The sequence below is a fragment of the Felis catus genome, chromosome B4, assembly GCF_018350175.1.
Source record: "Felis catus isolate Fca126 chromosome B4, F.catus_Fca126_mat1.0, whole genome shotgun sequence".
In the NCBI taxonomy this organism is placed as follows: Eukaryota; Metazoa; Chordata; class Mammalia; order Carnivora; family Felidae; genus Felis; species Felis catus.
This window is the reverse complement of record NC_058374.1, coordinates 135,332,454-135,355,251: the sequence shown is the minus strand read 5'-3', so window position 1 is coordinate 135,355,251 and position 22,798 is coordinate 135,332,454.

The window sequence follows — 22,798 nt, the reverse complement described above, 5'->3', positions numbered from 1 at the left end:
TCCCCCAACCTTTGGCAGTTATCTCATCAGCAGGTTGGGGGAGGGTAGGTCCACGGCCAAGCTCCGAGGGGCCTTCCATCAGGCAAGGTCTTCTGAGGGCCATGGCTCCACCACTCCTTCCTTCTGTTCCTTCAGCACGGAGCCTGTCCCTACGTAGAGACACTGTCAGGAAGGGCTGCATCCAGCAGCGTTCTCTGACATTCTGCTCGGGGCTTCCCCGCGACCCCACTGCTGCAGTGCCAGCTTCGGGGTCAAACAAGAGGAGAACCCTGGCTCGGCTCTGTGACCGCTCTGTGCCTCAGCCCCGCCCCCCAGGTCGGGAGAGGACCCCCGGCTTCATGTGGCCATTGTGAGGGTTCGAGTCCCTTGGGGACGTGCCGGCCTACAGTAGTCATCGAATGCATATAGATTCCCTTCCCCTTCTTGATCCAGTGCCACGGGGATTCATTTCAGGCCGTGGAGAAAGACTTGCACTCTCCTCACCAGAAAGGACACTTGGCAAGTGCTCATTGAAACACTGAGTGGCCAGGTGGGCATTAGCAGAGCCAGGCACACTGCCCAGGGCTCCGGCTCTGGGATTGCCTGGGTGCGGGGTGTTGGCGGGGGTGGGGCGGGGGTTCGTATGCCCTCTCTGGGTTCTTCTTCTGAAGGTGAGCAAGGCTGACGCAGCCTACCCCCAAGCGAGTGGAGGTGGCCGCTCCGCCAGTTTAAAAGGCCCGTCCAGACCGCAGTGGTGGTTTTACAGATGAGGAAACTGAAGCCCAGAGTGGGAAAGTGCCGGCCCGGGGCAGGCGGGCCGGGGATGCTGCCCAGCTCCACGGGGCTCTGAGCGCATTGCCGCATCACGGTGCTGGTCGCTCTTGGGGATGTCCCCCATCCTGGCTCAGGGCTGGCACCAGCCATCTGGGCACCAGCACACGCCCCCACTAGAGCGAGTGAAGGTGCCCTGTTTTCATGTCTGCTGGGCATTTACTCCGTGGCCTCGTGCCGCAACTCAGAGAGAAGGCGCCACGTGTCACAGCCTGGCTTCGCCCGGGCGTCTGTGCAGGACGTTTACTGGGGAGCACTCCCGGCACAACATCTGTAGGGGCCAGGGGGTGAGACTGGGCTGCGATGGAGTCACAGCAGAGGCCCCGGGACCCCACCGGTGCTCCGGAGCCGGGGCGGCCCCGCCAGGCTGCCCCAGATCGAGGCCGTTGTGCCGCGTGTTGCCTGATGACCGGGGCAGCCGTGTGCCCTCAGCAGCCACACCTCCAGCAGCCGGGGAAACCCTTGCCTTGGCCCAGAAGGGTGTCCGCGTGGGGCACCGCTGCAGGCATCCTGTGGCATCGACAGCCAGGCGCCAAGCGGCCTCATCTCTGTGAGGATGACAGTAACAGAAGCCCCTGGCCTTCCTGTGCCTCTGAGCTCCTCCCCGCCCCCCAGCAACCCTCTGAGGTAGGGCCACTTTCAGCCTGAGAAACTGAGGCTCACAGAGGTGCACGGGCCCCACAGGCGTCAGAGCGAGCGGGGTGGCAGAATTGGAGCCTCGGACGTGGTACCCCACACCCCACGGCCTCCACCTCCCAGCGCACCGCGCACTTTCAGACTCTGGGCCTTTGCTCCTGAGGTCCCTTCTGCCAGGAGTGGCCTCTTTCTCTGTCCAAGGCCATCTCGGTTCCTCTAGACCTCTTCCTCCAAGCCCTGGCTTGTGAACATTCTGTCCTGTCCTCAAGGCCTTTTCCTCTGGTGCAGGCCCTCACTGGGGTTGTGTGTGCCTGGCTTTGACCCTGGTCTGGACCGTGAGCTCCTTGAAGGCAAGGCTGTGGCCCCTCCTTACCATCCTGCCCACCTTGGCCTGGTATGATGCCCGGGCCCATAGCGCCACACAGACATCAGCAGAATTGGGTTAAATTTTTAGGGCCCCCCTTCCACCTGCTGGTGTCAGCCGAGCGAGTCACTGTTTGGGCTGGGGGCAGCCCCTGCTTCTTGGTGGTGCTCACGGAGGAGGAAATCAGGGTTTGCCGGGCAGGGAACGGTGTTGCTGGGACGGTCAGGTGGGCCTGGCCCTGGGAGTTCTGCCTGGTGAGGTGAGAGGGGGGAGGCTGACCAAGGGCCAGCAGGCAGAGGGGACATCTCAGGGGACTTCTCTTGGAGGTTTTCCCGTCCCAAAGCTGGCCAGGGAGCTGGTGCTGTCCTGGGCGTCTGGGGGAGGAACATCCCCTTGCCTGACCCTGGTCCTGGAACAGCACGGGGTGCCCAGCAGAGATGGCTGCTGTCCCCAGCACCTTTCGGTGGCTCCGCTGAGCACCTGTGTGCCCTGTGGGGAAGAGCCCAAGAGAAGCAAAGGTCCCGTCGGGGAGGCTGGCCAAGGGGCCTGATTGCTGCGAGAAGTCAGAGCTGCTGGCGTGTGGCCTGGTTTACGTATGCTTGACGTCTGTTCATTCGTTTGTTCATTCGTTCATTCGTTCATTCATTCAGCAGTGGTGTCCTGAGCCCCAGCCCTGTGCAGAGCATGAGCCAAAGGGGGACCAGACCAGGGACAAGGAGAGAACCAGGTGCTGGATTCCTCTGGTCTTCCCTCATCCGTGGGTGCACTGGTGACCTTGAGCCAGCCGTCTCGCCTCTGTAAGCCTCAGTGCCCTCACCTGTAAAATGGGGGCAATGATACTCTCCAGGTGGCCGGGAGATCACAATGGCTGTGAAAGGACATTGGCGAACCGCATGATTCAGAACCAGTAGGGCGGATGATTTCTCAAATTGGAGATTATTTTCTGATATCACCGCTTCTGTTTGTCTTTTAGTTTCCATGCCTCCCAGATCTTCATCGGGCCTAGTGACATTAATTCACGTTTACTTGTTTCCGTGGCTGCTTTGCGCCTCCTTCATCCCGTGTCCTCGGTCCCTGCCCCGTCCCATAGAAGTGATAACAAGAATAATAACACGCTGGGGGCGCCTGGGTGGCTCAGTCGGTTAAGCGGCCGACCTCGGCTCAGGTCATGATCTCGCGGTCTGTGGGTTCGGGCCCCGCGTCAGGCTCTGTGCTGACAGCTCAGAGCCTGGAGCCTGTTTCGGATTCTGTGTCTCCCTCTCTCTCTGCCCCTCCCCCGTTCATGCTCTGTCTCTCTCTGTCTCAGAAATAAATAAACGTTAAAAAATTTGGAAAAAAAAAAAGAAGAAGAACACGCTGGAGTGGCACCTTCTGGGGGGCACACTGGCTCATTAATGCTCACAGCAGCCTCCTGGAGTAGATCTAGCTGTCATCTCCATTCTGTGGATGGGGAAACTGAGGCTCAGAGCTGGCTTCAAAGCCCTCGTCGTGGGGTCTGTGCTCCGAAGCACAGTGCCCGCTGCTTCTCGGCTTTTCCTGCGTCTGCCTCGGTGAGGAAATGTGGCCGCCCTCTGCCAGCTGGCCGGCGTCAGGGGGCCTAGTCTGGTCTTGTTCAGTGCTCAGCCCGCCTGCCTCTCTCCTGTCCCTCCATCATGTCAGGCTCGTTTCTGCCCCAGAGCCTTTGTACTTGTGGGATCCCTGCTTGGAATGCTCTCACCCTACAACCGTGCAGGGCTCACTTCAAGTGTCACCTCCCCAGAGAGGGCATCCCCACCTCTCTCACCATTATTCTGTCCCCTCACCGAGACACACAGCTCCTCCCTGGGCTGCCGGTCACTTGAGGCAGGTGACAGCTGAGGGCCTTCCGGCTCCAGCGTCTCCACAGCCCAGCCGCTCCTGTCTCATGGCCTCCGCACAGGTTGTTGCCCTGTTCTCTCCAGCCACCCGGCCTTCCCCTGGCGTCCTGGGGCTGCAGCATCTTTGGCCGGGTTGTGCAGTGGGCACCTCAGCCTCTGAACCGGACGCCAGAGAAAACTGAGCCAGGTGAGTGGTGCGAACCTGGGCTCCCAGAACACACGTTCGTTCGCTCGCTCCAACGTGCTAGGAATTTTCCCGCTGGCCGTAGTCCGCGCTGAAGGGAGGCTTCTCCAGCGAAGGAATGAACATCGGCCCCCACCTCTCCCCAGCCTTCCCTGGCCCGTGTCAGGCCCTGCCTGTTGCACACAAGTCCCTCCTTGCAACCTCTCCAGGGGGGACCCTGGGCCTTCCCTGCTGACGTTCAATGTCGTGATCAGGAAAGGGCTACTTGCGGCTCCGAGGTCTTCGAGCCCACCCTTTGCTCTCTGTCTCCGCGTGGAATGGGGGCCAGATGCCCCCAGCAGATTTGTAGCTAGCTTCTGAAGGACCTTACAGTGTGTGTTGAAGTACGAGTTAGGACTCCATTCCCCCAAGGTCATCTTGTATCAATCTCCTGAGGGTTCACGGCTGCCCCTGCCGCCCCCGCCCCTAGTGCTTAGCATAGGGCTTGCACGCAGGAAGCCCTGGGTAAGTCTACTAGCTGGAAGAAAGGAGGGAAAGAATTCTTTTTATTGCACTTGCTGAGGATCCAGTGTGTGTCTCCCGCTGCCTCAGATTCTTTTTGAATTAGAAGGGAAAACAGTAACGATGGCAATAATCGTTGCTCATGTTTATCGAACACTTACTATGTGCTAGGCGCTGTTCTAAATATTTCCCGTGTGTGAAGTCATCCAGTTGTCCCGGTGCCGTGAGGCAGGTGTAAGTGCCCCCGTTTTCTGTGAGGCAACAGGCACAGTGAGCTGGCAGCTTGGCCAAGGTCACAGGGCTCGTAAGCGGTGGGGTTGGGAGAAACCCCAGCAGTGTCCCCAGAGCCCGTTTTCTTGAATCGGTAATTATAGACAAGAATCAGTTTTGCTGAGGAGGGGACCGGAGGGTGTGGGAAGCTGTCGCCTGGGACGCGCCTCTGTGGATGGAGTAGACGGGAGTGCAGGCTGCGTGTGGACCCCGGAGCCCTCAGAGTGGGCTGGCCGTAGAAGCCAGATTTGGGGTGTGGGTGTGGCCAGAGCTGGGGGGGAGGGGGAGGCCGAGTGCCCAGCTCACAGGGCCACAGGCCCCCCGCCAGAGCCTCTCTCTCATATCCCCAAACAGGCTGTGTCCAGAGAGCCCTGTGGCCTGAGCTGCATGTCCCCGGTGCCCCGGGGACCATCTGTCTGAAGCCTCTGTCCGTCACCGACAGGTCAGGCCGCCGCAGCCCCTGGGTCTGTCTCTGCACAAGAAGGCCTTAAATCCATTCCCAGCCCTTGCTCCTGAATTGCTTGTGTGCTTTTTACAGTTGCTTGGGGAACTGTAAGTCTGCGTTGCCTGACTCCTGTGTATTTAAATTCTCAGCCATAATGTTCTATTAACTCATTTTTTGCAGTTTCCTGGGAGGCTGTGTGTACGTTACTGGGGCAGTGGGGGGAGTGGGAACGGCCGTGCACGTGGACAAACCCAGCTGGGAATGTGCCCGGCCCTGGGGGCTGACCAGGGGCCCCCACCTCCAGGGGGCCCCCTGTGAGAGGCGTTTCCTGCCAGCTCTAGGTATTCACAGTCCCCGAGTCCCCCCAGATTTGTGGTTGCCACCGTGTGGCTGGTGAACTCAGACTCCCAACTAGGGATGGCTCTGGAGCCCGGGGGAGGCCTGTGGATCACATGTCCGTCCTTCATCTGTGTCCTGGCGCACCCGTCCCTCCCTCCATCCCCAGACACGCACCGAGCGCTGACCATCTCGTCTTCCCCGGATGTTGTGCCCGACGGACATCAGCCTGCCAGACAGATGTTGCCAGGGGCCAGCATAGCCTTGGGAGGAAAGTGGGTAAGGGGATGGGAGTGGGTGGCGGTGGTCAGGTTGGGGGGCCAAGGTGGAAGGGCACGTTGGGGCAGAGACCTGCAGGAGGTAGAGAGCCAGCCATGCAGCTGTAAGGTGGTCCCAGTAACAGTAGCTGACTGTGACCGACCCAGGCACTGCTCTGCATCTGCCGTACAGCAAGGCCATGGGGGTCATCGTGCCCATTTCACAGATGATGCCCAGGCTCAGCAGGTGCTAAGTGGCAAAGCTGGCGTGAAACCCAGGCTGTCTGGCTTCATCAGCCAAGTTCTCAGTGTTCTCTTCCGAGCTCTCTGGAGAAAAAGGCATTTCTAATGGGTGGAACAGGACGTGCAAAGGCCCAGAGGCCCGAATGTATCTGCTGAGATTGAGGAACTGCTGGAAAGCCAGCGTGGCTGGAGCAGAGTGAGCAGGGGTGAGAATGGAAGATGGGGTGGGGGTGGGGGTGGAAACGTTGAAGGGCCCAGTTTGGAGGACTGTGACGAGGAATTGGGGGTGGGGGGGGGCGGTGCTCACTGTGCTCCGTTGTCCTGTTGCTGAACTGAGGCAGCAGTGGTGGGACAGGGTGGTAAACAGGGGCAGGCAGAACTGTGTGGTCGGGCAGGACCTGGGGGCCCCTGTGGGGCAGGATGAACGAGAAGGGAGCTCCTGGGAGAGCCCGGGGGCCGGGCGGGGAGCCCCATTGCTGTGGGGCCCTACCTGGAGGATCAGAACACTAGGACTTGTCTGCTGGCTTCCTTGCTGCCCCCATGGGGTGTTTGTCTAGGCCTCTGCACATGCGACGGGGCGGCTCGGATGTCAGCCCTGACGCTTTATTTAGGTGTTCACTCCTTGCCTCTGTTTCTTCATCCGGGAAATAGGGGTCCTGATGCTCATGAGAATCACATATGATGGTTGTAATGTTCTGGCACCGGTGGAAGGTTAAAACTGCTCATTGACTTCTTGTTCTCATTTGCCTCTCTGGGCTCTTGAGGGAATGGAGGTCAGGAAGGGAAACGACTTGCCCAGAGCCCCTCCGGGTCCTAGCATGGCCGGGCCCAGAAGGCTGTGGCACGTGGTGGAGAGAGACCTGGGGTGAGGCTCTTGCCCCGCTCGGCACACACAGTGAGGCCCCCACAGCCTTCCACCGCTGCCCAGGCGGGAGTGGGGCTGGGGAAGCTCAAGCTTGGAGCACCGGTGGGTGTGCCTGGCCCTCTGGTCTCCTTGCATGTGGGCACAGGGCAGGGCCGGAGGAGCACTGTGCCGGTCTTCACTCCTGCTTGCTTGCTGCCCTGGAGTGCCCTCCTGCTCTAGCCAAGTCCTCACCCGGTAAGCCTCCGCTCAGGCCGGCACCTCCTCCAGGAAGCCACCTCTGATTTTGCCCCCAAACATCACACACCGGTTTGGTGCCCCCGAGGCCCTGTGCTCCTGTCACTCGGCGTGGACTTGGCCTGGTGTCATGGTCTGTCCTCCCCAGCCCAGCCTGGGGGCTCCCCGCATGTGGAGCCGTGTCCCAGCCCTCTTGCAGCCCCCGGCACCGCTTACAGGGCACGCTGAAGCTGCTGTCAGGGAGCGCCTGCGGAACGGAGCCAGCAGGACTCCAGGCAGCGGGCCAGGGGTATCCTGCCCACTCGGGTCTGGAGGTGGCCAGTGCCCCCTTCTTGGGACGACTTCTGAACGGCAGACCCTGGTGCCAGCAAGACAGTAGCCTCGTGGTCTCCTAGAGCGAGGCTGTCACCTGCACCTCGGGGACTTGGCCTGGGGTCGTTCCCCACTTGAGGTCCCTGATGAAGGCTTGGCCAGGCGGGGCTGGGGGCCCGGGGGCAGAGGGTGCCGTCCTGCCTGCCTTAGCAGGCCTGAGCCCAATCCCTGGAATCGTCCCTAAGTGCCAGCCCCTGTTCTTCTTCTTCATGACGAAAGCTCTTCCCTCCTCCCCGTCGTCTCCCCTTCTTCCCAAATGGATTTACCATTCTGCTGCGCCATGCTCCCCCCCCCCATCTCCTCCTCCCCTCCTCTTTACAGGCCACCGAGGGAAGTGGAGGGTGTTGTTGTATATTTTAGTCGATTGTTCCCCATACGCCCCAGTCTCTTTGGGGTGGGGCTGGGGGGATGGGGGAGTAAGTAAATTATATATTGAACTCCTAACTGGAGCTGAGGCCTTGTGGTTTCCATGGCAACCAGGCTGGAAATAGCTTGGCGTGACATCAGCACGGTACAGGTATAGCCGGATCCAGCCGTTCCCCAAACAAGCTGGCAAGGGGAGCAAGGGATGTGTGGCCAATTAGCATATGCAAATCATGCCTGGTGAGCCCATTGGGGCCTGGGATGCCCCAGCAGGGCCTTTGGCCATGGCCGGGGCCTCTGGCAGGTAAGTGGGCCAGCGGTGGTGGTGGGGTCAGAGTCCACGCCTCCCCTGGCACATGTCCCTCTACTGGGGCTGGTAGGGGCCTCCAGTGTGGGCCCAGGCTGCCTGGGCTTGCCTGCCCCGTGGGGCTCTGGGAGCACGGCCAATGGCGCTGCCAGGGGACGGGCAGGCGCACGTGAGCAGAGCAGGGATGGTTCGCCGCCCGGGCTCGAGTGGGATCTGGCTCCTCTTGGCTCATAGATGCCTTTGAAGCCAGCTACCCAACTGGGCCTCGCTGGCTGGCTGCCATTTTTCTTTCCAGGTCTGTGAGGGGGAGGGGTCATCCTGTCCCCCTCCTTCGCCCCCCCGGCCATGGGAAAGGCCCGCGGCCGACCCTCTACGAGTTTCTCCACTGCTGTGTGCGGTGTCCCCTTTCCTGCCCAGACCCAATAGGGAGGAAAGAACAGAGCCCTTCGTTTGTAGCTTGATATCGCCCACTGATCACGTGGCCCCTGAGCCTCAGTTTCCACCTCAGTGAAATGGAGGTATGTTTTTTTCTCCCCCTGTCGCCTACCTTGCAGGACAGCGAGGTGGCCCTGGGGAAGGGCCTGGGTGAACCTGACAGGCCAGAGACCCATTTGGAGGAGGAGGAGATTCACACTTCTTGTCACCCAGCACTGCCCCACCACACACACACACACACACACACACACACACACACAGGCACACGCGCACGCACACACTCGTGAGACTGGAGAACTCGCAGTAAATTTCTGGGCGAGGTGAAATATTGCCACCTTCATTGTGGTGATTTCCACACGAGGGCTCTTGGCTGAACTGCCGGCAGTCGAGCTGGGCGTGCTCTGTGGCTAAATGAGATAATTTATTCATTTCAGCAAATGTTGAGGGTGTGCCGCGCGAGGGCGGGTGGGGAAGGTGGGGGATGAGTCAGACGGGGCCAGGCACCAGGAGAGCTCTCTCTGTCAGCCGTCTCAGGAGGCACACAGGTAGTTTGGCCAGCGCTGCCCGGGGCCTGGGCTGTCTGGGAAGATTGTTGAGGGCGAAGGACCTTTGAGCGGGGCCTCAAGGCCGGGTCAGAGTCCACTTGTCTGGGAAGGATGTTCCAGAGAGAGAAGCAGGTGGGCACCGAGGCTCAGAGGACACCCAGCATTTGGAGGAAGGGCGATACTTAGCTGTGACTGGAGTACAGTGATGGGGGGGGACACCAGAAAGTTCCCCAGAGGGCCCGGGATGTGGTCCAGGAGAAAGTGGAAGCCATCAGCGGCACTTGGGCAAGGGACTGATGCGATCAGATCCTGGTTTTCAGAAAACAAAAAAAAGGTAGGCTGGAGAGGGCACGAGGCGTCCCAGAGGAGGCAGAAGTAGGCATGGATGGTGTTAAGGACAGCTGTGCCAGTTCCGGTCCCTTTGGGGAGCCCCTGTAGCCAAGAGTGGCGCTTCCCGTGGACACGGGATCAGGAAAGACATTCTGTCTTTGGGCCTCGGTTTGCTTCTCTGTCAAATGGAGCGATTCTCGTGGTAGGTCATGGGGTCTGTATTAGCCAGTAGACGTGAGCATTTGTTCTCCTGGGCCCCAGGAGCAGTGGGGAGCCGCAGGAGGGAAGAGCTACGGCCCCGTGTATTCTGGAAGGAGGGGACAGCAGCAGTGGGCAGCGGTGCTGATTTCTTGCCGAGGCTGGGGGTTTCGCCGGTTGTGTTGTTGCCTCGGCACGGGCGTGGCTTCGTGTATCTTGCGGCAGGGAATTTTGCCTGGGCCGCCCCGGAGGCTCCCGGTGGCCAGTGAGGGCCCCTGTCCTCATTGTCTTTCCGTCCCTCTCCGCAGACTTGGTTGGCTCTCAGTTCACAGTTGTGGCGGCCCCTGCTTGGTGCCAGGGTTGGACCCCGGACACCTGCGATGGCCAGGTGTGGCCCTGCCCTGGAGGAGCTCCCCAGTGGAGCACTGCTGGGGTGAGGTCAGCACTGAGGAGGCCCTCACCCAGCCCTTGCTGGAGGAAGGGACATTTGGGCTGAGTCTCGAGGCAAGAGTTGACCAGACGGAACGAGATGGCATTCCGGGCAGAGGGCACAGCAGCAGCAAAGGCACCGAGGCCAGAGCAGGCATGGTTTGCCCGGGCCAGGACACCCCCCGGAGCCTGCCTCCACCGCCAGCCCATAGAGGACCCTTCTAGGATGGAGGGAGTCTCACTCAGCTTTGACCCCCCCATGGCCAGCTCAGCACCTTGTCTGGAGGTGGAGTCCGTGAACGTTTGTTGAGTGAATGAGCGAGTGGATGTTTTCTTCCTGCCCCTGGCCAACCCATTCCACCTGCCTGGCTGCCACCCCCTTCCCCATCCCCCCCGCCCCTCAGAGTCCGTCCCTGAGCTTATGCTTTTGCCTCGGCGCCCCTTCCACGGGGACTCAGTAGAGCCCACCAGGATGGGGGTCGGTCCTTCTGGACCCCGAGCTTGGTGCCAGCACCTCGAGACCCCAGCGGGCTTCTTCCACTTTCCAGTGTTAGGCGGTCGGTGATCAGTGATGAACTGACCCTTTCCAGAACTTTCCTCTTGGACAGGGCTGGGTCCCGTGGGAGTCTCTGTGGGTGGGCTACAGCTGCCCATCTGTCCCCAGGTCTCCTCAGGCACTCCCCAGTTCTGGATGTTTCTAAAAAACTATGGAAACAGCTTTGCAGCATCGGATTCAATTTCCTGTCATTTTAAAAAAGAAGGCCCAGCTAATTTAAAAGCGAATATTCTGCCGGGGTATGACCTGAAGACTGTGCGAGGAGGGCTGGGAGGTGCGGTCTGGCCCAGGTTGGGCCATTCTCCCCTGCCGCGCTCCCTCCCTCACTGGGTAGGTGTGTGGATGGGCGGGCACTGGGCAGCCAGGGTCCTGGGCCCTCCGCCCTCCTTGTCCATTTGCCGAGTCCCTTCTCCAGACGCTGGTCTGGTGTCCCCTGACGCTTTCTGGAATCGTTATTTATTACCTCATTTATTCAACATTCACCGGGTGCTTGCGCTGTGCCCGGCTCGGCGCTGGGCTTGGAGGTACAGATTGATTTAAGGGGGTACAGGCAGGAGCCCCCACTCTTCCCCAGAGGGCAGGGCCCCTGCTGCCCCACAGCCTCTCAGCGCGGCCTCCCGGGTGCCGGCCCTGTAGGCTTCTCTTGTCTCCTGGGCATCGCGGGCTCCCGGCTTTGGGAAGCAGCTGGGCCAGGTGCGGGCCGCCCGCCCGCCCCAGGAGACATCGCTGCCTGGGATTTGAGCTCCTCCGAGGGCTGGCGTCAGGCCGTGGGGAAATCATTTTCTGACAGTGGCCATCAATTTTGCTGAGAGCCCATCGGCGCTCCAGCAGCCTGTCCCTCGGCGGCGGCAGCTGGTCCCTGTCAAGCCCCTCCGTGTCCTGATGACAGAAACGATTCGCGTTAGGTATCTGCCCCAGAGCATTCGTCCAGAAGAGATGGGTCCCGGCCCGTTCCGGATACGCACTGCGTCACCTCCAAGTTTATCTTTAGGTCCGTGGGTCAGCGGAGGTGTCTACTCATATTGGGGTGACCACACGGAGCCCTTGGATGGGGCAGCACCAGCAGGAGCCTAGGACCCTTCACGGAGCATCCCTGCTGTCCCCGTGGCCATTTGTCACAGGCAGTGTTCTAGGTACACAGGTTACAGCATTGAACACAGCAGACAGAGCCCCTGCCATTGCCCTGAGAGGAAAAAGACAGGAAGGAGACTGCCTTGTATAAGACTTGGGGAAAAGCATCCTAGGCAGAGGGAACAGCCCCGTGCAAGACTCCGGAGGTGAGAGTAAGCTTGCTGTGTTCACGCACAGGGTTCTACTTAAACTGGAGGTGGGGTGCCTGGGTGGCTCAGTTGGTTAAACGTCCACCTTCGGCTCAGGTCGGCTCTCGGGTTCTTGCGGCTTGTGGGTTCGAGCCCCGCGTGCTCAGCTCTGTGGCGACAACTCGGAGCCTAGAGCCTGCTTCCGATTCTGTGTCTCCCTCTCTCTCTGCCCCTCCGCTGCTCACACTCTTGTCTCTTTCTGTCTCTCAAAAATAAATAAACCTTAAAAAAAATTTTTTTTTAACTGCAGTCAATCTTGGTTAACTGGGAGTTATCCAGGATTAGAGCCAGGGTCCTAACAGCACTGGAGGCATCTAGAGGAAGCAAGGTGAATTCTGGCAGATGACCGAGGAAACCCCTGGAGGAGATAGTGGGTGTAAGGCGTGAAGGGGAAACAGGGGTTTGCCTGGGAGAGTTAGATACGGGGAGGAGCCTTCCAGGAGGCAGGCGCAGCGTGAATGAGGTGTGCAGGGGTGAGACGGGGGTGTGCCGGGCCGGGGAGTCCCGCCCACATCCCAGAAGCCGCCTACTAAGTGCCAGGCGCTGAAGAGACTCTGGATGTAACGACTCACAGGTGGGCATTTTCACCTGCACTTCCAGGTGGGGAAGCTGAGGCCCGGACGAGTGGAGAGGCTTGTTCAGGGGTCACGTGCGGTGCGAGCCAGGCAGGGGAGCCTGCGCTGGGAAGGTTGCCGGCACCTGGTTGTCCTGATCACCACCGGTCGGAGGGTGATGAACCGCCCCCGGCCCCCCACCGGCAGCGCAGGAATCCAGCTGTCCCTTGAGCTCTGTGGATGTGGGCCGGAGGCCTGGGCGTCCGGCATGCAGGGTGTGGGGCCTGGTGAGGTGGGAGGCCAGGGGCTGGGCACCCCACCCCCTCACCTGATGCTCAGACCCCGGGGAGGGGAGGGCGACTCTCCGTGAGTTTCCACGGACCTGCCACCTCCCGGTTCTTCGTGGCAGAGGTGACCACTCACTTCTCTCAGATGAGGTGCCCACGGTTCAGAGCAGGGGCCGAAGGTGACTGGGGCCTCACAGCAATTGGGTGACCGGGCCCAGGGCAGCTGTTGGTCTTTCTGTCCCCACAGGACACACATCCACAGGGGAATGAACAGTAAAGGATGCTGGTGGCTGTGAACGTGGGCCCTCGCTTTAGGCTTTGGTCGTGGCGATTCTTTTATCAGGGCAGGGAGTGTGAATTCCAGAATTGAAGCTGTTTCACTGCTGCCTTCACGGAGTCTTCTAGGCCTGGGGTCCCACCTGGCACGGCTTTGTCAGTCCTCATTAAAGATGTCGAGTCCACGCAGGGAACCCATCCCATCCACTGTGCCCATGGAGATCCCCTTCCCAGGAGAGACTGGGCTGGGCCACGGCTGTGCATGCTGTCCTGGTGCCACGTAGGTGGCCTACTGACCGCTGGGAAGCAGCCAGTGGTCGAGTCCTTGGTGCTGTAATTCTCAGTTCTTGCTCATGCATTCATTCTTGATGGGCACCTCCTAGGCATCGGAGATTGCCGTTTTCTTTGGTCCCTGGTATAATGCCGGCCGTATAATGCATACCCTGCAAATACTGCACGTCTCTGCGGGGTGATTTCAGAACTCTAGGAAGGACTTTCCTCTATCCTCAGTGTTTTTTCCCTTCCTTGCCTCTTGGCAGAAATTTTACCATTAGGGATTTATTGCTTTTGCATAACTATTGTCCTGTCCAGGTTCCTCTTCTAAGATGCAAACCCCTAGAATCTCATACCGTCTCCAGGAAGTCTCAGTTTCTGGACTGGAGGCTAAGACTGACTGAACAGGGCTTTGGTATAGGTGCTTGCAGGAGAAACATGGAAAAGTGGCAGGTCCTGTGTGCCCGCAGAGTGCCTGGGATTACAGTATTCTTAGACCGACTGACACACAGCCCTGGGCTGAAGGTATTTTTATTTGTTGGACAAGGAAGGGGACTGAGGCCTCAGCAGGTTCCCCAGCTGGGAGGAGATGGGGCCAGGACTGGCGTCTGTGTGGCTCCCATCCAGGCCCTTTGACCGCACCTCACTTCTGTCCAACACGTGGGTGTGTGACACTGGTGTGGCCCCCACAGGACACCAAGGGCAGCTCCTCGGGGTCACAGCTGCTAAAAAGGAGGGCTCGGTCCTCACCGCCTTCTGCACTTGATGAAAGGCAGTCAACGCCAGAATCTGGTTGGGACCTTGCCATCGCCCTCTCGGGCAGAAAGGCCCTCCTGTCTTCTGATGAGGAAACTGAGGCACAAAGAGGCCTCACTCACGGCCTTCCAGCGAGAATGCATTGGGGCCAGAGCAGCCGCTGGTAAGGCTCAGCGCCCAGTGCGTCCCTTCCCCCCGACCTCCCCTGGCGTGTAGAGTGAGGGGCTTGGGTCTGGTCTTGGCACCAGGAGATGAAGCATTCAGGCAGCCCCTCTTCTGCATCTCTGATCGCGTGTCCAGCCGCAGGGACCCCCACCTGGGGCCTCCTGTGGACAGGAAATCGGGCCTGGGGCAAACAGCGCGCGAGCAGCAGTGTGGTGGCCTGCCCCCCCTACCCCACCCCTTCCTGCCCTTACATGTCTGTCTTCCCGAGAAGAGCGATCCCTGGACGCTGCTGCGGCCGGCCCTTGCCCAGCTGTGCAGCTCCGAACTGTCCACCCTCCGCCCCCCGGACGGTATTTTCTCGGGTATTGATGAGCCAGACCCAAGATGCAGCCGGAAGCTGAGCTGAACTCGAGACGGATCGGGCGCCCACCTCATCCATCCGCCTGTGGCCGCTCTGCTGGGGAGGAGGGCGGGCAGGGGCGCACCCGGCACGTGGGCGGGGCTGCGCAGGGGTCCCGGCCTCTCCGGGCCGACACTGTGGTCTTTTGCAACCACAAATCTATCTACTGGGGCTGACTCATTGCTCTCTGTCCAGGAATTTGCAGGGTAACTAACCAGGACCCGGCAACCTTCTCAGGCTCCTGCCTGGCTCCCCATTGCCTAGAGGATGCAACCAAACTGCTCCCCACGGTCCACACGCCCTGCCCCTCTCCACCGCGTTGCCACACCAGTCCCCCCGCCATCCTGTTCTGGCCACAGGCTGCCACCTCCTCCCACGGGCCACACACTGCATCCCGCTCGGGGCTCTGCCCGTGCTGTTCACTCTGCCTGGAATGTTCTCTTCATGCTCCGTCCCCTCCTCTCCCTGCTCACGCCTCGTTGTTAAGGTCTGTCTGAAACACCGCTTCCCCAGAGCTCCCACACGCACCGGGCTGGCTTCCTGTTATGGTGGAACGCCTCATGGCACCACTTACCTCTCCTGCTGAACCCTCCAGACAGCTGGACTCGATGAATTATTTATGAGATTTTCTGTCACTCTCCGTCTCCCTCACTGGAACATCGGCTCTGTGGCCCCATGATGTTGTTTCCCACCGTATCCCCAGGAGTGGGACATAGTAGGCCCTCAGGAAACGTCGGGTGAGTCGGTATCACGGGACTGTCGTTGCCCTAACGAAAAGGTTTTCGCTTCCTGCTCCCGCCCCGGCGGCCCTGCCCAGGGTGTCTCCCCGCCTTCTGCCAGCCTCCGCCTCATCTCTGCTCACCCACATCTGACCATGGATGAAGTCCAAATGCCTCAGGGTGGCTTCTGAGGCCTGCAGGGTCCCGCTGAGAGAATTTCCTCTGCCTGGAGTTCCCTCCTTGTCTGTTCTCTTTACTTGGTCAACTCCTACGCACCCTTCAAAACCTCAATTAAGTACCACCTTCTCTGTGAAGCCTTCCTGGCTGTGCCACACCGATGGGTTCTGCCCTCTGCTGGTCACCCAGCAGCTGCCGGGCACCAGGCCCCGGGCAGGACACTGGGGAGACAGGGCAGGGAGGGGTGGGGAGTAAGGAGTAAGGTGGAGTCAGTCCTACAGACGGCAACCTCGAAGCATCCAGATAGTGATGATGGAGACGAGAGCCAAGCGCTGTCCCCAGCAGTCTTCTTACATTTTTCTTAAAACCTTAAAGGGGCACCTGGGTGGCTCAGTCCGTTAAGTGGCCGACTCCGGCTCAGGCCGTGATCTCGCAGTTCCTGAGTTCAAGCCCCACGTCGGGCTCCGTGCTGACGGCCCCGAGCCTGCAGCCAGCCTGCTTCAGATTCTGTGTCTCCCTCTGTCTCTGCCCCTCCCCTGCTGGCGTGCTCACTCTCTCTCTCTCTCTCTCTCTCTCTCTCTCTCAAGAATAAATAAACATACAAAACCCCAAAAACCTCACACTGTGAGGTGCTGGCGTGGCCCAGCTTCACGGATGAGGACAGCAGGGTTCAAGTGGCATGGCTTGCCGCTAGTTCATGAAAAGCTGGACTTGACCTCCAGCTGCATTCCGGGTTGTTTGCTTCTCTGCAGCCAGTGAGGGGCTGTCAGAATATGGTGGGGTCCCCCGCGCTGCCGTGTCAGTGGGGCAGGAGTTGAAGTTCACAGAGGAAAAAGATGACACTGGAAGGAAGCATACACAGTCTTTCAGGCCAGGAGGGGGCCAGGAGGGCACTGCTTACTCTGAGGACTGTGTGGGCCCAGGTCTGGAGGAGCGGGGGGCTGGGGGTAGTGTGGGGGCATGCAGGGGTGGAGGGGTGGGGTGCCTGCCGGGGGCCTGGGTGATGGATGGAGGCTCTTGGCATGTGGTCTGTTCCTGTGGTCCTGGCATGCGGCCACTGCGGGCTCTGGTTTCTGGCGGCTTCCAGGCTCCGTGGTCCCTGCTTGTCCCTGTTTGTAGTTTCTGCTTGTCCAGCCTCCGCTCTCTTTCTTCCCAGCTGACAAGGTGGGCGGGGGTCCCCGGGGAGTGTTTGTGGCGTATACATCCTTCGGGAAGAACGTGAGAAGGAGTCCAGTGACTGTCACACGGGGTGGGCGGGGTCCCTCTGTTCCTGTCTTCTCGTTCCCAGAAGAGATGTGCCACCTGCCCCTCCCAGTGCCGTCTGGGGTCACTTCTCTGAGGCCCATGGTCCTTGCTGGTCACGTGGCCTCCCAGGCTGGTGGTCTGGGCCGGCCAGCCCCTCCAATGTGTCCCACCAGCCCTCCACACCAGGCTGGAGGCACTGATGTCCACCCTGCGTGCTCAGTGGACAGCCCCGGCCCATTGTGTCCTCACCGCTGCCCAGCAAGGCAGGTGTCCCTCCCCATTTCACAGGGAGGGAAGAAACTGAGCCTCAGAGAGATTAAATAACCGCTTGTGATTACCCAGCCCGTGAGATGGAACCAGGATTTGGACCCGGGTCTGGCCGACTCCACAGTCCTGTCCTGCCCTGCCCGGCAGGGATCCCCCTCTCGCGGCCCCTGCCTCATCTCTGCTTCCCCAAATCCAACCTTCAGGGCTCCACCTGGAAAGACCAGACTCCGTTCTGGCCCACGGCAGAGGCTAGTGCTCCCTCCTTTCCCTCCTTCCCAGATGCCTTGTGCCCACCCCCTACCTTAGCCACCCTTCTTGGCACTGGTGACCCTACATCAGGTCCATGCTCTGGAGCTGGATTTCATGGCTGCACCCTTAACCAGCTTTGGGACCTCTAATTAGCTATCTTAGTCTCAGTTTCTTCATCTGTAAAATGGGAGGTGGGGGTGACATCGGTGCCTGCCCCCTGGATTGCTGGTAGGATTGAGTCCCTGAGTGCAAAGTGCTGGGAATGGTACCTGGCACATAGTAGGCCCTCTATCCATATCCCATGTTTTGATGGGCCCCCTCCTCCAGGAAACACCCCCAGACCCTCCAGGCTGGTGAGCATCTCCTTCCTCCGAGCTCCCGCTCACCTGCTTTGTGTCCCAGTGGTGAGGTCTGAGGGTCAGGTGGGTCCCTGGCCTGACTGTAAGCACCTTGGGGGCTGGGGCTGCTCCCCCCCCCCCCATTGCCCCTTCACCCCACCCCAGCTACCAGACCAGGGCTCTGCACATAATAGACACTTAATACATGTTTATGGAATTGAATTAACGATAAAACGAGATAATGGCCTGGAAGGAGCCTGAGTTGTTAGGAGGGAATGCACAGCGTAAAAACCAGGCATATTTTTTTAAGCAGATTAATCTGGTCTTAACTCATTCTAATAGCCTGCGCCCCTATTGGCCAAGGCCATTATAATAATATACGGCCAGGGCCGTGGAGCGGGAGATAGCAGTGCCTCAAAGTTTGCCTTCCGGAGGATACCACAGCAGGCTGCCTCCCGACTCTCCACGCCGGAGCCGAGGGAGGGTAAGGGCTTCCCTGGGGTCACTCAGTGGGAGAACCGAGAAAGAAGAGACTGAGGCTCAGAGAGGGCATGGGGCTTACCCTAAGATGCACAGCTAAAGGAGAAGGAGCTGGCCTTCCTCCCAGGTGATTGCGTTCCATTCGTCTTTGATCTTGGTGCCAGGACCAGAGCTTCCAGATTCTCATCCCAGAGAGCTTTTCGCTCAGCTCCTCACTCCTGTGAATCAACATCCTCACGGTTGGGAAGTCAAGTTTAACGCCTCAGAATACATAAACCCGAGAGGAAGCTGGTATCAGCCATTCTCACCTTAGTCTGAATTCACTTCCTGGTGGGGGCTCAGATCCGAAGGAGCGAGAGATCTATGGGCTATTGGAAGAGAGAAATGGTCCAGCTCCTGTCAGATTAGGTGGGGCAGTGGGACCCAGAGCAGTGGCTCCAAAGTCACCCTTCCCGGCTGTCTACTGCCCTATCCCTGAGTACAGATGGCAGTCTGGGAGTCGGGCAGCTTGGCTTGATTTCAGAAGGAGAGGCTTGGGGTGGTGACCAGTGCCTTTCTTCATAGTCCAGCAGGGAGTGACCGTGCCGCTGGTCGTGTGCAAGTCCTAGCTACTGCAGTGGATGTCCTGTGCGACTGTCTTCCCTCTGCCCATCTCAGGAGCAACCCTGTGCTGTCACCAGAGCCCCATTGTTGTCACCAAACGGCTTGGCACCCAGCTCTTGCTCTCCCTCAGCAGCAGCTGTGGACAAGTGTTGCTCTCTGAGCCTCCATTTCCCGGTCTGTGAAATGGGCTAGTGGTCCTGTCCCAGTGGCTTTGAAGAGTCACTAGGTGAATGAATCTCGGGGGCACCCAGCACAGCCGAGGAATGAGTGAAGCCCCGTATGTGCCATTTGCCCAGTTCCCCCACCAGCCTGCGGAGAGCCCAGCACCTGGGGTGGGGGTGGGGGTGCCTCGTGCCCTTTAATCCACGGGGCTGCGCAGGTTACGGCAGGGCCGGGGCCACCGACTGCCTGATGATAAAAAGCGCTGGAGGGGAGAGGAAGTTTCTTTTTGGCTGGAGGCTTCCCCAGTTCTGCCGAGTCCCCTAGCTGTCCCCACCCCCGCCCCCCGCCCCAGTGGCTTCCCACCTGTCTCTTTCCAGCGGGCAGAAGGTCCTCAGCTGCTGGCCCAGCCTGGCAGGGTGGCTGCAGCCTTAATCAGCCAGCGCACCGCTTTCCTTGGAAGGAGAGATTGCAGGTGGCAACTCGTAATTTCCCAGGCTTCTCCCTTTCATTAATTTCTCTCCGCAAAATGGAGGCTTTTCTGCTGAGCCGGGGAATCGGCAGCCGCGCTCTCAGCTCGAGGTGGGGGGGGGGGGGGGTGGCCGTGGGGGCTGCTCTGCTCGCACTGTTTGCCGTGCCCCCCTCGCAGAGGCCAGAGGTTCGTTCCACGCTCAAATTGGCTTGCCGGGGCACACCAGGTCTGGAAAATTGCTTGGCTCGTCCCGTGCTTGCTGCTCCGTCCCTGGTGGCGAGGGGAGGTGGGGGCGGGGGTCAACCTTCAGTGGACAGTGAAGGGGGCAGAAGTCTCTGAGCTCCCCGGGGGCACCCCTGTCTCTGTGTCTGATTCCTGATGGAATGAGCACGGGGTTGCCAGTGCCTTGAGCATCCCTCCCGAGGGGTTTTTCCTGCCTTCCAGAGTCGAGTGCCTCGGAAGTCCCCACTCAGGAGTGGGCATGATGTAGATGAGGGGCAGACACCGCCCCGGCTTCGGGGAGCTCCTAGCCGTGGGGAGGCAGATAGCTCAGCAGTGATGACGCCTGGTCAAGGGCCACTGTTGGACAGGCCAAAGTGTATGGAGGCCAGAAGATGGAAGCCTGGGGGGGGGGGGGTGTCCAGGGTCTGGAAGGACAGATGCAGGGGTGGGGAGGACGGGAGAGGCACTCCCTGATCCTGGAACGGCACGTGCCAAGGAACTGAGACCTCATCCATCCATCTATTCGTCCCACAGTTACGGTTAAGCGGTGGTGCGGAGATAACACGGGATCGCAGGGCAAGCCAGGTGTCCACCCAGAGCGGGGAGTTTGGTGTCCCCTGGGGACTGGGGGAGACTTGGTTGTTAGGTGTGCAGTTCAGAGAGAGGCCAGTGGGGCAACCAGTGTGGAGAGTGTTTGGGAAGGGGCATAGGAGGGCCAGGAAGAATGCTGGAAGTTGAGTGGCCGGGATGGCCCCAGGTTGCTGGCCCCAGGTAGCTGACGGTGCCATTTCTTGGGAAGGAGGGAAGGAGACACAGGGAGAGGAGTGGTTTTTTGGTGGGGAGGAGGGATATAGTCCTTATTAAAAGGGAGGAGTCAGTCACCAGCTAGTATGAATTAGGGAGTTGGGCCAGCTCATTAATTTTCACCTACAGCCTTAGGGTCCAGGAGGCAGCCCCGAAGGAGCAGGGCTGATGTTTGCCCCAGTTGTTTCACTCTTTGTGCGAGCAGTGGGCACTGGGCCGCCCAAACCCGCGGCTGCTCACCGCCTCTGAACTCCCGTGCCCCCTCCCCAGCTGCAAACCCAGATCCTCCTGCCCCCCTCGACGGGTGGCTGTGACTCCAGTGATCGCCAGAGTGCCTACCTGGCATGCAGCAGGCCTGAAGCTGGGGTGTGCTGATTACAGTCGATACAGATTAAGCCACTCCTATCACTCACCTCCCAGGACTTGCTGTGAAGCCAGGGAGAGTCTCAGAGGGCTGTGTATGGACATCAAGTGCAACAGGCTCTGTGAGCCAAGGGGGTGGGGAGTTGGGAGGGCTCTCCTGGGTGGGGCGGGGGTGGACAGGCCAGGTAAGCACCCAGGGACCGGAGTGAGGTGTGTGACTCCCCTCTCCGAGCCCAGGGCTGCCCCCCTCCTGCCAGGCTCCTGACCCAGCCGCCCCAGCACCCATCTGGAAGCCTGGACCCACCTGCACCCCCCCAGCCTCCTCCCTTTCCCATCGTCACCACTGTGTTGGGCCCTACCTGCCTCTCCCCCAGTCTGCATTCTGGTTACAGACTCTCTGGGCAGGAATCTAGTGCAGCTTTGATCTTTTCGGAGGGAGGACTGGGCAGCTGAGGCCGGGCGGGAGCTGGCTGTATATTTTCTTCTGTAATGGGGTATTAAGTAGACAGCCCAGATGGGGATCTTGGGTGGGAGGGGGTGGGGTGCAGCCTGCTTTGTATCAGCCTGAAATATGGCCCCATCTCTGCCAAACCTCAAAGGACACTACCTTGGGGTTGGCTGGGAACCAGCTTTGATGTTCTTGTAGCAGGGGGACCGGGCAGATCTTCCCTGGCACAGATCTTCCCTGGAATGTGGCCTGCCAGGCCCCTGGGGGAGAGTAGCCCCCTCTTCCCTTCCCTCCCCCTCCTTCCCCCTTTTCCTCTTCCTCCTCCCTCACCCTTGTTCCCCTCTTCCCTCCTCTCCCCCTCTCTTTCCCTTCCCCCTCATATTTCCCTCCCTCCATTCCCCTCGTCTTCCTCCTCCCTTTACCTCCCATCCGCAGCCCCCCCCCCACCCCCCCCCTCCAGCATCCCTAACGGATCCCCTCAGTGAATGTGTGGAAAGGGCACAGACCACAGAAACCAGGACGCTGATTGCGGGGAGAACCTGATTAAAGGTGTGGACTGGGGCCAGATACCCCGGGATCGAATCCCAGTTCTTGGGCTTATCAGGCAAGTTACTTACATTCGGTATGTAGCCAAGCCCTCGTCTGGAAAATGGGGATAGGGTAATAGCTGCCTAAGGGGTTGTTGGGAAGGTTAAATGAGTAAATACTGCAAAGTGCTTGGATTTGTGCCCTGCACGGAGCAGGCGGTGTTTGCCAGGATTAGCTGTTTCTGCGTGACCAAGAGTGAGTGGCTGGACCTCTCTGGGCCTCAGTTCCCTCCTGTGTGCGGGGCTTGAGACCCAGGTTAAGCCAGTAGTGGGGGAAGACCACCCACGTGAGCGGAGCACCCGGTGAACCGGTCATTCCAGAACTGCAGGGTGAGGGGGGTGCCGGGCACACCACAGTTTGAGCATGGAGGCGCTGCGTCCTGGATGAGCCCGCTTGGGGCGGGGCCAGAGGCAAGGCCAGTTCCCTTCCTGTCCCTTTCCTTGTCCACCTGCCCCCACCCCGGACATGAGACACCCAGGAATTCTACCAGTCAAAGCCCCGGGAGCGGAGGGCCTGGCTGGCTTTTGCCTCTCACCGGCTAGTGACCTCGGCAAGGCATCTTTCTCTGGCCTTGGTTTCTTCATCTGTAAAAGGGGGGTCACTACTGGATGGTGGGTGTGGTGGCAGCCAAATCCTGCCCCAGGTGGAGGTGCAAGTGACGACGCGAGGCCACATGGGTGGTGTCCCCTCGATCCCCCACCCCCACCGTCAGCTGTCCTGTGGGAGCCCCAGCCTCAGTTTCCCCACTTGGAGAATGGGGCTCATGACACCTTACAGCGTTATTGTTGGCACCAAGGCACCTGCTCAGTGAGGGGTACCCCCCAGCTCCCCCAAGGATGGCTCCTTTCCCCCCATACCCTCAGCCGCCCCTCTGATGCCTGCTCCAAGGTCAGGATCAGTGCCATGCTAGGTCCGCTCCAGGATCCTCTTTAGGTGCCCTGGCAGGTCCTCTGTAGGGGCCCTTCCTCCAGAGGCTCAGGCTGAGGGACTTGCTTGAGGTCTTCGGCTGCACTGGGGGCCCTGGGCCTGGAAAGTTCTTCCTTGACTAGAACTGAAGTCAGCTCGCAGGAACAGCTGCCCGTCTGCTCGGTACCGCTG